Genomic DNA, 17,467 nt, shown 5'->3' on the forward strand with positions numbered 1-17,467 from the left:
CTGGGAATTGTAGTCACTATATTTCAAAATGATAAAAAACAAAAGATATATATATATATATATATATATATATATATATATATATATATATATATATATATATATATATATATATATATATATATATATATATATATATATATATATGTTATAGCAATCCTTTCAACAAGGAAGACGACGCCATGTGCGATTCAAACTTGGTTTATTTGTCAAACCTCAATCGGATGCATTTCGGCTGATCCCAGCCTTGCTCACCAATGGCGAGGTAGCATTTCCGGCAATCTTTTAACCAGCACCATTTTCAAAGTGTGAAACTACAAGTGCATAAACATAACCAACAGACCCGTAGTTTCTTCAGATTTACAGGTTAAATTCACCATTTTCAGAGTGTGAAACTACAAGTGCATAAACATAGACAACAGACCTGTAGTTTTTTTCAAATTCATAGGCTCAATACAAAGTTTTAAACAAGAGTTTTTAATTCACTTTTACATAAAAGCACTAGCACTTAAAGAGAAATGTTATAAACATTTATCCATAATAAGCGACCCCCTGTGGCTACATATGCACAATATTTATATGCTATGTTGTATAAAAAAAAATTATGTTGCTATGTGCATGCCCACTTGGGCTGATAACATACCCAATTTGGCATTTTAACAGTGTTGAAATGCCTTCGGTAGAGCGTTTACCACGTAATATTTATTGCGTGATGATACTATACACAATAATGAAATGTTTCTTAATATTGAATGTTTGACGAATTGCGTGCTTAAAATTAAGAGCATCGTAAATACTGAACATTAACTGCACATCAGGAGTTTGGTTGGTTGCTATAAAATGTGGATTTAGCCTATGAATTTGAAAAAAACTACGGGTCTGTTGTCTATGTTTATGCACTTGTAGTTTCACACTCTGAAATTGGTGGATTTAACCTGTAAATATGAAGAAACTACGGGTCTGTAGTTGATGTTTATGCACTTGTAGTTTCACACTTTAAAAATGGTGCCGGTTAAAATATTTCCGGAAATGCTACCTTGCTATTGGTGAGCAAGGCTGGGATCAGCCGAAACACTTCTGATGGCGGTTTGACAAATAAACCAAGTTTGAATCGCACATGGTGTCTTCTTCCTTGTTGAAAGGATTGCTATAATTAATTTGATTTTACTGCAAAAATCCCCATGTTAACTCACCCTTTGGTTTGGCGTACATATATATATAACTAGTTTTCTGTTGAGAGCATCCAAATTGCATCCTGTTCTCGCACTAGACGAAGCACTAGTCACGGCTGGGCAAGTGGTGCTGGCAAAATGTACTGTTTGGGTCCTTATGTCATAGAGATCCATGGACACGGACAGGAGGGGGCACTGGAGAAGGAACACAGGTCCAAGGCCCGATGTGTTAGAGTCCAAGGGGATCAGAACAGACGGAAGTCTACAGGAACCTCTCCTCTTTTGACTGGTGGGTAAGTGTGTGCACAAAGCTGTAAGGTCACAGCGCAATGACTTGTGCTGTAACCAGCTCATATACAAAACATAAATATTCAACCCATACTCCTCCCTAGGCCAAGAACTATTCTTTAATTGGGCCCCTAAAAAAGAAAGCATTGAATTTGCAATACTTTCACATTGGCCAATTTATTTTATGCATTGGCACTAAATATTCAGGCATTATTTCCTAGATGTACCTAGGGGGCTCTTGTGAATGCAGATTATCCTTTTGTTTGTTGTCATCCTGGTCACTTGGCTCTTTCCGGAATGTTTGAGTGAAGATAATGAATAGTGCACTGAACGACTGAAATGTTCTATATTTATAATACACAGACACACACCCACACATATAAATATTTATAGAAATATATAGATAAATTATATATATATTTATTTGCTTCAAATATTATTTATGAATATATTTTCTATTTTTATGTTAGAAACAGAACACTCCTATATATACAGTATAGAAGGCATTTGAAAAATATAACATCTAGTGTCAGAGGAAACTTTGCATTATTTCTGAGAAACCGCATTGTGACAACGGTTCACCCTATAATTTTCAATCAATAAATTCAGTCCAGAAAAGGTATGTATCCGTTTGTTGTTTTCCCAAAATTTTGGAAGCAATATAAACTGTATTTTAGAGGATCCTTTCAAAATCCCGGTTAAAATCTTCCTTTGATTTCCATTTCTAATTGCATATTGCTGAGGTCAGTAAGCAATACTCATGGACGTGCCACCAAATGACATTGTTAACGAGTGGGATGTAATCAAAATATGGCACCATTAGATGCTGTACCTGGCAAGATTGTGAAACAGTTAATACCTCTGCTTTAAAATCTGTGCATGTTTCTTGGCAAGCCCTTTGTATCCTGTAGAGAATGTCCAAGCTTTCCATAAGTTAAAATAACCACCATTTTCAGTTGGCTAATGAAAATTGACTGAGAAATGGTCATGGCAAGGAACTTGCCTTAAAAAAATTTAACTATGATGGATACTTAAACCACAGGTTCCTCACCTTGTGAATCTCTCCAGGTGCCAGATTGGATCCAGAAACACTTTCAATAGCTCCGGCGTGCCACTGGCCTCTATCTGTGCTCTGGACATGGCATCATAGATAATCTTGTAGGTGCAGCCCCTACATTCTGATATCACATCCTCTCTTTCTGCACCCTTTGACACGGATCTGGAGCTCTAGTTCATCCTGTTTCAGTTATTACCAAAGCCTTTAGCTCATGTTATTTGGGCAGTGTTCTGGGATGTCCCCCCTCATGTCACGTTTGTGATGCCGTAGCAAAATATATGGCTCCACGTTCTGGGACAGTGCTCCCGGATGCACTCCAATGCCACCCAGGAGCAGGTGGTCAAACGACATCACAGAGCACAAGAAACTTGCTCCGTCACCACATTCTGGTTCCCTATGGTGCTCTTTCTGGCACCATGGGCTCTGCAGAGTCCGCAGTTTAACTTCTACTTGCGGTCCCTCCCCCACCATTAACCAACTCCAGTGGGAGTCAGGCCACCTCTGGCACCATGCCGTGAATTTACCCCTATACTACAGGCCTTGCCAGACAATCCACTATTGGCTCTGGTGGCATCGGTTATGGATCAGGGTTTTGCTTCAGTCCCGGATTTGACTGCAGTTCTCCCTTCGTCACTCTATACCATAATTAAGGCATAACCTGTTGTGGCTGAAGAGTGCCCTCCAGTTCCTCTGCATTTGCAGCAATAATTCTGGTGGATGAAGGCTTCTTTTGGGTCTGACTGTAATGCTGTACATGATCTTCAACCTTCCTAACATGACAGACATAATGATGATGAGGAGGCTGGTAACTTGCTATCCTTTCTTTATATTCATGCTAACTTACAGATCAATTTACAGAATGCCATTAGCATATATACCTTCACAGACTCTAACTAAGAAAAGGCCTCTTTCACAGTTGTCGCTAGGGGAGCAGGAAACGTTTTGGAACTGCCCTTCCCACTAAAGAGACTATTGCTAACCTTCTTATAGATATTTTGCAACCCGGACTTTCTACTTCAGAGCCTCTGTTGCAAAATAATTAGGCTGTGGCTGACCTCATTATGCCAGCTTTATCAAAACCCTTTACTTCGCTGTGGTAAATCTCCACATTGCTAGGTGCCACTGACCTGCTTGGTGACTCTTAGGTTCTTGAAGCAACCCCGCTTGTAAGAGTTTTGTGTCTCCATTTGTAAGGGGAACCCCTAACTCTGTTCCTGCAGCTTCTCCGGATGAAGAGTTTAAGAGATTTGACATGATGGACAGGGAATTGGTAATGGTAAATAAATATTTATTATTTTAGTTAATTAAAACCATAACAATTTGTCACTTATATACAAATCAACAGTAAAATGTCATTTTCCTTAAAATCTTAAAAGCTTTAAATTCTCAGTTATTAATAAACAAGATTTTACAAGAATATGTAGCATACAGGTAACGAGTTCTGAGCGTTAGTTCATTAATGTTCCACTGTACAATCAAAGGGTTACATTCCACGCATGATTCTAAAATGACAATCTGACTTGAATTTCGTGTAAGGTAAAGTTTTTAACATATCGGGGTGATAGCTAGCTGTTCTGTTTTAATGCCCGCTCTTGAGAGTTAAGAAACGTTATCAATTGACAGTTCATTAAAGTGTTAGTCAGGTCCAGACCTGCTATTATAGCCGATCTGCAGGTCCTTATTCTTCTGGTGTTCAGCGCATTCCTTAATAACGTGACTCGTGCTGTGCGAAGTATGGGACATATGCAGATTAAGTGAATGAAGTCCTCTTTGTTGCTGCCTTTATGGACCCAGGTTGGCTGATCTGTGATGGAAGGTAGTTTGCCGAAGTGAAGGGCCATCAGTTGTTGCTTTCGATAGATCAAGAATGTGATGTTTAGGTATGGTGCCGGCACTAGGATCTTGTAGTTAATAATCACCATCCAAGCGTGCTGTCTCTTGCTCAAGGTGTTTTTGTCAATTAACAAGGAATGACATTTTCCGATTTGGACTGGGAAGTGTTTTCTTCAGGAAGTTAGGCACTGCACTCTTGAATGTTGCCTGGTGTTGTGCTACAGTCACACACTCTGGAACATTTTGCATGAGAATTCTTCCTGCATTGCCGGAAGACCTATGCAATGCTTTTGCTCAAAGGGTCTAAGATGAACAAGATGTAGCTAAGTAGATTCTATGTTCTGCGCCGGATACCACCTACTGGTGCTCTTGTTATGGGCACCAGTTTCATTCTCAGACTATTCGCCTGGATGGCCCCTGCTAAATGTTCCATAGATGTACAGGTATCATTGATGGATATGCCTTCTGGTGGGGCCAAACGATTGGAAGAAAAGGCACATGCAGCTGTGATGTATTTAAAAAACAACAGAGCTCGACTCGCTCCTTAGGATGCTATACCCAGCACGATAGTTCCACCAACAGTGCAGGAAGTTTCAAGGTCACTGCATGGGCTTTGTCTTCTGCCAGTGGCTGCCATTTTAGCTAACCAGCCACCACTGCGAGCTTGCCATGGTGTTAGAGGCAGTGTCAAAGGTTGAGGATAGAGGAGCAGCATCAGTTTTCTTCCTCCTCATCTCCAGGCTATGCTTCCAAACCATATATGGCTGGCAATTGAGCATCTTTTACTGATGGGGTAAAATATGGGATTGCCTTCCCTACTGGCACTTGATCAGGTCAGATCTGTGGGTCCTCCAGATTGTCCAAGTTGACTATGTCCTTCCATTTCTGGACACCCGTCCTCAAATTTTCCCTTAGAAGTCGGCAGACCAAGCCAGTATACTTCTCAAAGAAATGTTGATGTTGCCTGCCAATAGGGCCATGGAGCTTGAACCCCAGGAGGAGCAGGGAATGGGCTGTTGCTCACATTACTTCCTGGTCTCCAAGAAGGACTGGAGTTTGACACCAAACATAGAATTCAGGGAACTGAATTTGTTCCTCAAGAAGTTCAAGATGATGACCATTGCACCAGTCTGCTAGCCTTGGACCATGGGGATTGAATGCCGAACCTGTACCTGCAGGACACATGCTTTCATGTACAGTCTTTCCGTCCCACAGGAATTAACCCAACCTGTAAAAAGTTATGTTGTTATTGTCCACCCTGAGATTTTCCATCATTGAGTCAGCGTCATCTTCAGCTTCATAGAGGCTGCCTTGTATTGAGGATACATAGGACATGGTTGCCCTGAAGGCCTTTCCACCTCCTTTCAACCTTTCTTTGTTTGCTTAATCAGTTCTCATTATTGAAGTCACCAGTTGTGGTGCGTTTTCAAAATGGCTTTCACATATATAGTTCCCTCTTCTCCCTTCATTATGCAGCAGTGGGACCTTCATTTGGTCCGAATTTTGAGGATAGGTGCTCTCTTTGAGATTCTCCACAGCTGTAATTTGAGGCTCCTGACCTTAAAAATAGTTTTTCTCATTTCCATCACTTCTGCAAGTCGAGTTTGGTGAGCTAAAAGGCTTATCAGTTCAGCCCCCATGTGCTACCTTTTTCCCTGACAAGCTGGCACTTAGAACTCATGCATCATTTCTTCCAAAAGTTGTATCATGGGACAGTCTATTGAATTCTCAGTGTTCCTTTCTCATCAGAATTCATCTACATGAGATGATAGGCTAAACCAGTAGGACACAAGATGTATCCTTAATTTCTATATAGATAGATCTAAGAAAGACTGTGTTGGTGTATAACTATTAATTGGAGTAGATGGGTGGTCCTGAAATGGACTTCATCATAATGTCCTCATAATCAAATGGCTATGCCTTGGTTTCAAAGGATCCTCTTGAGGGCCTTATGGCTCATCACACCCTGAAAAAAGCCACTACTCTAGCCCTGACTCAGGGGGTGCCTGTCTTGGACATCTGCCATTGAACCATATGTCCATGGTTTCATTAGGCACTACTGCATCAATTCCCAAGCACTCATGGAGGTCATTTTACTCGCTTGATAGTGCAGGACTTTCCACTCTTCAAACCCACCTCCTTGGAGGTAATTTACAATGTAAGGAATCTGCGGGTCGAAATATCCACCAGAAGAATAAGATACTTACCTTTGGTAGCGCTCTGTCCTTTGGATACTCTGATCACAGTTACCTCACTACCTGCCTACTGCTTCCCATTCTGTGGAGTCAATATCAGGAATAATAAGATCCCAAGTGAATTTTGCCACTGCAAGTGCCACTCTCCACATTGAAGGACATGGAATGAAATAGGAGACAATTGTCATCAGTGCCCCAGGATGTCGCCAAATGGTGCACCATGTCATCCTGTCCAGAGACCAAACGGAATCTTGACCCAGGACAGTGGTCCCACCTTCTACCACACAGGAGCTGTTGTAGGAGTTTCTGGGTGCAGTCTGGTAGCTATGGAGATTCACAAGGTGAGGAATCTATGGTTAGGTAAGAGAATAGCGATTCTCCTAACTAAATGCCAAAAGAATCTGGATTTCATGAAAGACACTGAGGCCAACATGTAATACTCCTTTAATGCCACTGCACTCAGCACTTAGAAGTTATACATCACAAAGAAAATTGTTCCAGAGCGGAACCTTCCTGGCATATCATAAGCATGCACACAGAACAGTCAGCCTCTCTGAAATGCAAATACAATTCCGCCTTCATGCAAAAACGAAGAATCCAGTAACAGTAGAAGAACATCGGGACAACGAAAAACTTCATAGCTGAGCCATGGAAAGGAATTCTCTCGCTACGCCAAACTTCCAGAAGATGGAACACCGCAGGTGGAAGGATTATCTGAAATTAAAGAATGTTAATGTTAATACTCCATCTATTGGCAACTCTGCAAAAGCCAAAAACTATGAATCATATAACAATAAAGTAATGCTTTAAAACACAACATTAACTGTAGCATTCTTTCAAACCATAGCCTTTTCTATTTTTCTTTTTTTATATAACCCCAACCTTACCCCAGGGTTGGGAGGACATGATAATGTTAGCCCCTGTGTCTGTGATGAAATCCAGATTCTCTTGCCATTTAATTAGGAGAATCGCTATTTTATTACAAGAGCGGAGGCTTCCATTATGCATGTTGGTAGTTCTGCAAAACCAGATCTAAAATGTGCTCAATCGGCTGATAGTAGTGTTTGCAAAGGTAGTAGAATTTGACCAATCATCAGCCCTAAGGATGTCCTCTAGTCTGCCCCCTTTTCAAAAGCATTGACTAGCCATAGCTCCCCTACAGAGTGAGGCTGAGATTTTTTAAGGTCAATGCCCTCTAACTGCATAGTCCACTTACCCCATCTTGCGATTGTAGTAGGAATTACAACTCTAAAGGGTTTTACATAGAAAATGAGAAGTTGATTAATACCACCAGGAGGATGCACGCTCTTCCTGGAATCATATTTCTTCATACAATTTACCACTTCTTGCAAGAATCAAAATTGGGATAAAATATGATCAGACATCATTTTAGTTATTCTAATGATCTCAAAATTCACCCAAAGGCATCATAAACTCTGTTACTTACCTCTAAAGCTTTAACGTCTGACACACGTCAACCGGAAACTAGACAGAGCAAGGAGGCTAACTTCTGATCTAAATATCTATTACTCTGCCATAAAGTTAACAGGTCCAAGACTTGATTCACGTCCATAGGGTCTCATATTTTGGTCTAGGGGGTCTCCTTAACCTGATACACTTAAGAATTCTACAGACCATTACATTTTTCCCAATGCTCCTGCCCTTCACTAAAGCATGTCCAGCTGAGATTGTAGATCTGTACCAATTAAGCGTTCTGTAACTAAGGCCCCTATCGAATTGTTCCACTAAATAATTAACCACTTCAACTATAAGAGCCTCCACTGGATCCAAATCCCTCTCCAAGCACCAACTTACCCATGATTTCCATATCCCATTGTATATACTGTGGGTACCTGGAGCCCGGGACTCCTCAGGGGCGCCTCAGCTTTTCCCGAAAGGCCTAACATCTCACTAGATCTTCTGATACCTTGCAGGCAAGAATGTTTAAATCCCCTGTCAGAACCAGAGGGTGCTATCTTCCATCTACGTCCCTTAAGAGACCTTCCTCTGCGAGTAGAAACAAGGGGATGTCGCAGGCCAGTTCCAAGGTCATTGGAACCAAGCCTGAGACTGCCAAAAGGAAGTTATTCATACAAGAGAGCATACACCCTGTCTCACCTTCTGAGGAAATTTCAGAATCATTACGAAAGGAGGATGAAGGTAAGCCTGGGTTGCTGTCCAAGACTGCAGGAAGGTGTTCACTACCAGAGCATCCAGCTGAAGTATTTCTTCAGTTGAAATGTCAGCCTGCTCACAAAAAGATCTAATTTCAGTGGACCGCATAATCGATGCAGACTTTCGAGGAGGGTTTTGTTCAGCTTCCAGTCTCTGTAATACCTTAAAAACCTTAAGTTCCAAGTTGCCTTCCCAGGTAGGTACTCTGCTCTGAGTCTGATCTTGCGCTCTAGTTAGAACATCCAAAGTCTCTTGGCCATATCCGATAGGAAGGATGAGGATTTTGTACCCCCTATTTGATTTATGTATGGCACTGCAGACACATTGTCCATCTTCAGCAGGACCATTCTGCCCTGCAGAGAATGTTTGAAACGTAGAGAAAATTAGAGCATAGAGGCCTGTGGTCTACACCAGATAATTTATATAGTTGGACCTCTCCATGTAAGACCACAGACCCCCCGATATTCTGGGCGCCCATGCGAGCACCTCAGCCATGAAGGCCTGCATCTAACTTCAGAATTCATTCTGGAGAGCACCCGAAGAATGCCCAGCCATTCCAGGTTTTCTAGCCACCAACCCAGCTCTAGTCTGCCTCCTGATCCAGATATACCCTGTATCCATACAACAAAACTACTCACAGGGCTTTCAATTATATTTTCTGTGAAGCTCGGTATTGTTTTGGCCCTGGAAATATAGCTTGAATGGAAGAGGAGAGGAGACCTAGAAGCCTTGCAAGTTCTCTCAAAGTTATGGAGTCTCGTCTTAGTACAAACTCATCTCAGTGAAAATCTTTGGTAATCTTCTTAAATTGTAAAAGTAGAAGTGTCTTCACTGTGTCTATAGTGAAGACCAAGAACTCTAAGGACCTGGAGGGGACAATAATAGACTTCTCCCTGTTTATAATGAAACCCAAACTTTCCAGAAGAGTTACGGCCATATCCAGATCTTTTAGAATCTGTGTTTGGAATTGGGACATTATGAGGATATCCTCCAAGTAGTCAATCAAATGTACTCCCATTTCCCTGAGAAAGAAGGCAACCTCTCTCATATTGGTCAAACACAAAGAAGCCGATGAGAGACCAAAGGGAATTGCCAACTGATAAAGACGGTGTCTCCAGGTGAACTGGAGGAAATACTGGTACTCTTTGGTTAGTGGAATGGTGAAGTAGGCATCCTTCAGATCCAACTTCACCATCCAATACTTTTCTAATAATATACTCTCAAAAGATGGATTTCCCCCATCTTAAAGTGTCTGTATACAAGTAACTTGTTGAGATGCCTAAGATTTATTACGGATCTCCATACTTTGTCTTTTTTCTCCACAAGGAAGAGTGTACTTAAGAAAACCCTGTATTCCAAGGGTGCTTCTACAATAGTGCATTGTGCATCATGGAATCCATCTCTTCTTCTATCACCTTCTGTTCTATGGTCAGGTTTAATTCTCTTCGGGGAGAAAACTTAATTGGTACCTCTAGGAACTCTATTCTGAACCCCTAAATGGTTTCCAGAACCCAATGATCTTGTGTATCTGATTCTCAAGCCTTTGAAAATATTCTGAGATGGCCCCCCACTTTTTTGGGAGAAAAGAAATAAGAGAAATCCTTGTACTTACTCTGAATGTTCTTAGAGCCTTGGCCATGTGATCTCTAGCCCGCTAGCACGATAAGCTCATCCTCGTTGGAGGTAGAAGGATGCCGACCCACCCGGCTGCTATCCCCTAACAAAGACTCTTTCTCTGAAGTGGGGTGTCTGGGAGGCTCGGTCGGCAGAAAAGCCTCTTCTTCCAGCCCAACCAAAACCACCTTGGTTAAATACTCTCCTCATAATTGTTTGGGCTTTGTCTTGGGCCCTAAACATAGCCACATACTTGCCTAGAGTCTGAATCATATCTTCCACAAATAGTAGGCCCTTGGGGTTCTCTGAGGGCTCTTCTTCAACAAGGTCTCTTATTTTGGGGTTGAGTTTAGTTAATACAACCCTACGCTATTCTGCATTGTTCCCAGAATTGGCATTCCCCAGGAGGATCAAAACCCTTTGTCTTCAACCCCTGAGTAGCTTAATGTCTACCGAAGTCTCATTGACATGGGACTTCTCCGTAATGTCATTTATTCTGGTGAGGGATCCTAAGACATCAAGAAGATGGTCCTGGCAGACTTTAAGGGATTTTTCCATCCTGTTCCTAGGGTCCCTGCCAAGTTTAAATAAAAAGGTAATAAGGTCTGGATCCAGGTTGGGAGTCAAACAGACCTTGTCCTGGATCTCCGATCTTCAGCATTCCGCTCTAAAAATATTGCGCACCTCTTTTTCAAGGGTATTTTTAATCCACCATCTGATGAACTTTCCTATGTGATTCAGCACTCCTAGGGTGTCTGATATTATGAGGGGAGAACATTTCTTGACCCAAGGGATCCATGACTATTCCCCTGAAGGAGGATGGGACCTCCTCTTCTGTAAGGAGGCCATTCATGTACAGATCACCCTGATCTAAGTCAAAGATGACCTCATCTAGCAGTTCTTCGGTCTGAAGCTCTAGTTCTTTCATGGTATAGTTCTGCTTGTCTTTTTGTGCACCTAGGACAGATGTGCTGCTTTGAACACCTTTCAAATCTGTGCCGAGTAGGGCACCCAATACTTTGAGGTGCTCTTGCCTCCTGATTTCTTTTAGGGCTCCAATATGTTTTGAGGTGCTTAGACCTCCAACATGTTTTTAGGCACTTGGACCTCCTGTAATGCTCATGGAAGAACCCCCCCTTAGTGTGTTTAATTTTTCTTAATCTCTTTCCTCCTTTATTACCACAATCAGAGTCTCCCCCTGAAGCAAAATCACAGTCAATATCTTCATAAGACACCAATGGTCTCTTATTGGCAATGACCTGGTGCAAGGTTTTGTGAACTCAAGGACGCATCTCCTGCTGGATAATTTTTTTAATTAAGTCCTGATAGAAGGACCGCTACCAGATAAACGACACCCATAGAGTGCCAAAAGAAAGTGTACTTCTTTTATGGCAATACCCAACACTAAAATGTAAATAACCAAATTAAGGCCTAAAAGATGGCTTAGAGTAGCCTAAGTGAGTGTAGACACTGCAGGGGCAAAAAACCAAATGTGTGCCTGATCGCTGGAAACACCGCAACTGTCAGTAATCTCCATGATGTCACAGTGTCTCGAGTGATCAGCTGCTTCTTACTGATAGACAGCCATCTAAGAATGCGGCACGTTAGGCATCAGGCCGGGAGAGGCTGTTGCTCATTGCACGAATAGCTGATTTCGACGCATTGTGTCATGAAGATGCTTCGGGAGAAATGTGACCTGAACGAGAAAGGCTACCCTATGTGCTGGGCCGGCAGAGCCGATGCCCTGCGCTTATGATAGAAGTATTTCCCCGGTGCATCCTGAAACTGCGAGGGTCATCGGGGAAAAGAACAGGCCAAGCAAGGATTGCCCTTCGCGGGGAGCGTTGGTACGTTATGAGAAAAAGGATGCTTCCCAACCGGGAAATGAGGAAATGCCAGCAGTGAGAAAAGAAACCCTCACAATTAACCGGACCCGCGGTAAGCGGCTTTCGAAAATAAGGTAAATGTAAAGCTTATGAACATTAAAATAAGCAATAAAGCAATCAAAAAGGGAATTGGAAACCGAAGATCTGACAGAAAAGGAAAATTAAACATAAAGAATGCAGTCAAGAACAAGCACACAGAGTGGAGCCGCATTTAAAAGTGGATGACTGTTCTGTGTGCATGCTTATTGTATGCCAGGAAGGTTCTGTTCTGGAATAGTTTTCTTCTGATGTATAACTTCTAAATGCTGCGTGGAGTGGCATTAAAGTAATCATTCATAATGGTAGCCTCCTGTCTTGTAATGAAATCCACCAGAATACGTGTTACTGAAGGTACGTAATTTAACCAACTGTATAATACTTTCTGAAAATAATATTGTGCGATCCTTAATATTTTTCCTCAAGTTCAACTCGGACAAGACCAAAGTACTCATCATGGGACCCACCCCTTCAGCTTGGGACGACTCCTGGTGGCCAGCTGCTCTGGGACCTCCCCCCAGCCCAACGGACCACGCACCCAACCTCCGACAACCCCACTTCCAGGCAACTTGAGAATCACTTTCAAGCTCCTCACTCGCGTCTAGAAAGCTCTATACAACGAAGGACTGGCATACCTGAACCTCTACCTCACATTCACGTATGCGCCAGACAACTCCGATCGTCCCAACTCACCCTTGCCCCCGTCCCCAGGATTCACACGACCAGAACTGGAGCAAGGTTGTTCTCCTACCTCGCCGCTAAGACCTGTAACACCCTGCCCCTCCACCTAAGGCAATCTGCATCACTGACACAATTCAGGAAGGACCTCAAGACCTGGCTCTTCGAATGAACCTCCACCCAGTCTGACCAGCAGCCCCCATCCACCAGTGCCTTCATACCCTCAAGGGTGAGTAGCCGCGCTATACGAAAGCCTGATTGATTGATTGACCCTACAATTTCCAAAGTATGAGTACATTGTAAAAGACTACTTCTGAGGATGACATCTATACTATACTATACTATTATAAAGAGAGAGCTGAAACCTTTGAGGCGGGTAAACTCAAGAATTACAGCACCAATCACAACACCCAATACACCATTGTAAAGGGTAGTTGCAGCAAATGGACATAGGCTATACAGCTGGCCACCATATACATTAGAAAGGTCAAAGAACCTTAGGGATAAAGTAGTCCCTTGTGGGCTTTGGCGTGGGCGTGTCAAACTCCACTTGGGCGTTGGCGTGGGCGTGTCGTGAGCGTGGTCGTCGGCGTGTCCAACTACACTTCATGGCATGTCGTGGGCATGGTCGTGGTCATGGGCGTGTCAAACTACACTTCACAATATTAGTTTGTGGGCGTGCACCGTTCTCAGAGGGGCGTGGCAGAATAGCGTTGTCAGAGGGGCGTGCCACAAATAAAAAAAAATGGCTGCGTACTTCACTAGCGCGCATTTCAGAAGCAATGTGCAAGCCCATTCACGCTCCAACTTCAAAACAAGCTGCGCCGCATCAGGCGCCGTTAATTATATATAGTGCGAACCAACCTTTGTGGGCATAAGCGTTAGCGTTGTCACACGGGTAAAAAACAATTATAATAAAAAGGGGCGCGGCTTGCGCCAGGAATGTGCGCGCACATTCACGCTCCACCTTGCCGTTCTCATGACGCGACATTACTGATATATAGTGCGCCGCTAACTTTTTAGGCATCAGCGTTGTCATAGGGGGTTGCACTACAATTAAGTAAAAAAAAGGGGCGCGGCTTGCGGAAACATTCACGCTCTGCCTTGCCATTCTGATCACTTCTCACGTACCTCTCAAAACAACAAGACGCTCAAATTAGCCCTCGTAAGCACGGGATCACGCAGGGCACTCTCAGCGTACACACGTTAACGTGAAAGACAACGCGCGGGGCCTCAAACCAGCCCTCGCAAGCACGGAATCACGCCAGACACTGATTAAAGCTGAGGAGGCACACACAACGAAGGAGCTGCAAATACGGGCCACCTAACAAGCCACATATAAACAACGCACTTACTAACACTGCATGCAGAACCACACAAACACCTTCCAAAAACATTACAAAGTGAAGGGGCACGGTCACAATAACATCAAACACAACGCACTTGCACACACAAAAGCTTAAAAACTTAAAGCTGAGGAGGCACACAGAACTAAGGAGATGCAAATACGGGACAGCTAAGGAGGCACATATAAAAAATGCTGTGAAACATTACACACATAACATTTCATCCCCGGACAACGTCCGGACGGGCTGCTAGTCTTGAAATCATTTGGCTGTGCAAAAATAAAAGGGTTGATATCCTTCACTCCTAAAGTTATACAAGTGTATGAAATCAGGTTAAGAAAGTTTGAGACAGATGCATGTAAGATAAATAGGTCTGATTTTGCAAACCTAGTGTTCCCATTTGCACCCAGATGTTCCTCAAGAGTTGTGCACCTCAAGTTCCTTGTGCTCTGCAGCACTCTTCACCAGATATACCTTGAGAAAATATGGAAGCTGTATATCCAAGCTGATCCCGGAGTGTTATATATCAGTTCTACATCTTTATAGTAAGAGGTAATTTGTGGATTTATGAACTGTGATTTAATGACAGCAGACAGAATGTTTCTATAGTGTAAAAGACCAGCACCAAACAAACACAATACCAAGGATTATATTGTGATTTTTAAGCATTTTTTTATTACTTGAGTGATTCTATCAAAGGTTCTAGCAAATGTTGGACTTCAAACTCACAGCTTCAGCCTTTAACATCCTATGTATGCACACCTCAAGACATAAGCTTTCGTTTGCAAGAATACAGACTGTACATATTAGAGCATCACAGTATCACTTGTTACAGAGGGTAGGGGAGGCTACAGGTTGATATTTGAGGTAAATAGTACTTAAACGACAAGCAGGTATTCCAAAAGCAAAGCGAAAGCAGGACTTTCAGTCTGTGTTTCCATGTTTAAAACTTATGTTGAATATAGAAACCCATTGGAGGGTAATAACTATGGAAGTACTACAAATACCGCAATGCTTTGGGAAAATAGCATACCGGAGGCTGGGGCACAGCTGAAGTTTATTAATTGAACAGAGCAGGAAGCGGTGACTATGGTGCTTTTAATATTGAAAACTCACATGCCTTTGAAAAAGGAGAAAGGTTCTCTGAAACGCGTCAGGCAAGAGACTGGAAAAAACCTCGGACTAAAATGCTTGCTTTACTCAGAAATAAATGTTGGTGTTCCAACTTGCCTGTGTGGAGTGCGGGCTCATTTGCAGGGCAAACTTTGGATGATTTATACACGGCAGGTCCAGCCGTGGAGTCGACGCACCACCCTGAGAGCAAAGAGAAAGGGATTGTGTCTTGGAATTATGCCAGGAAATAAACGACAAGCAGGTATTTCAAAAGCAAAGCGAAAGCAGGACTTTCAGTCTGTGTTTCCATGTTTAAAACTTATGTTGAATATAGAAACCCATTGGAGGGTAACAACTATGGAAGTACTACAGATACCGCAATGCTTTGGGAAAATAGCATACCGGAGGCTGGGGCACAGCTGAAGTTTATTAATTGAACAGAGCAGGAAGCGGTGACTATGGTGCTTTTAATATTGAAAACTCACATGCCTTTGAAAAAGGAGAAAGGTTCTCTGAAACGCGTCAGGCAAGAGACTGGAAAAAACCTCGGACTAAAATGCTTGCTTTACTCAGAAATAAATGTTGGTGTTCCAACTTGCCTGTGTGGAGTGCGGGCTCATTTGCAGGGCAAACTTTGGATGATTTATACACGGCAGGTCCAGCCGTGGAGTCGACGCACCACCCTGAGAGCAAAGAGAAAGGGATCGTGTCTTGGAATTATGCCAGGAAATAAACGACAAGCAGGTATTTCAAAAGCAAAGCGAAAACAGGACTTTCAGTCTGTGTTTCCATGTTTAAAACTTATGTTGAATATAGAAACCCATTGGAGGGTAACAACTATGGAAGTACTACAAATACCGCAATGCTTTGGGAAAATAGCATACCGGAGGCTGGGGCACAGCTGAAGTTTATTAATTGAACAGAGCAGGAAGCGGTGACTATGGTGCTTTTAATATTGAAATCTCACATGCCTTTGAAAAAGGAGAAAGGTTCTCTGAAACGCTTCAGGCAAGAGACTGGAAAAAACCTCAGACTAAAATGCTTGCTTTACTCAGAAATAAATGTTGATGTTCCAACTTGCCTGTGTGGAGTGCGGGCTCATTTGCAGGGCAAACTTTGGATGATTTATACACGGCAGGTCCAGCCGTGGAGTCGACGCACCACCCTGAGAGCAAAGAGAAAGGGATCGTGTCTTGGAATTATGCCAGGAAATAAACGACAAGCAGGTATTTCAAAAGCAAAGCGAAAGCAGGACTTTCACTCTGTGTTTCCATGTTTAAAACTTATGTTGAATATAGAAACCCATTGGAGGGTAATAACTATGGAAGTACTACAGATACCGCAATGCTTTGGGAAAATAGCATACCGGAGGCTGGGGCACAGCTGAAGTTTATTAATTGAACAGAGCAGGAAGCGGTGACTATGGTGCTTTTAATATTGAAAACTCACATGCCTTTGAAAAAGGAGAAAGGTTCTCTGAAACGCGTCAGGCAAGAGACTGGAAAAAACCTCGGACTAAAATGCTTGCTTTACTCAGAAATAAATGTTGGTGTTCCAACTTGCCTGTGTGGAGTGCGGGCTCATTTGCAGGGCAAACTTTGGATGATTTATACACGGCAGGTCCAGCCGTGGAGTCGACGCACCACCCTGAGAGCAAAGAGAAAGGGATCGTGTCTTGGAATTATGCCAGGAAATAAACGACAAGCAGGTATTTCAAAAGCAAAGCGAAAACAGGACTTTCAGTCTGTGTTTCCATGTTTAAAACTTATGTTGAATATAGAAACCCATTGGAGGGTAACAACTATGGAAGTACTACAAATACCGCAATGCTTTGGGAAAATAGCATACCGGAGGCTGGGGCACAGCTGAAGTTTATTAATTGAACAGAGCAGGAAGCGGTGACTATGGTGCTTTTAATATTGAAATCTCACATGCCTTTGAAAAAGGAGAAAGGTTCTCTGAAACGCGTCAGGCAAGAGACTGGAAAAAACCTCGGACTAAAATGCTTGCTTTACTCAGAAATAAATGTTGATGTTCCAACTTGCCTGTGTGGAGTGCGGGCTCATTTGCAAGG

The sequence above is a fragment of the Lissotriton helveticus genome, chromosome 3_1 (genome assembly GCF_964261635.1).
Source record: "Lissotriton helveticus chromosome 3_1, aLisHel1.1, whole genome shotgun sequence".
NCBI classification, from domain to species: domain Eukaryota; kingdom Metazoa; phylum Chordata; class Amphibia; order Caudata; family Salamandridae; genus Lissotriton; species Lissotriton helveticus.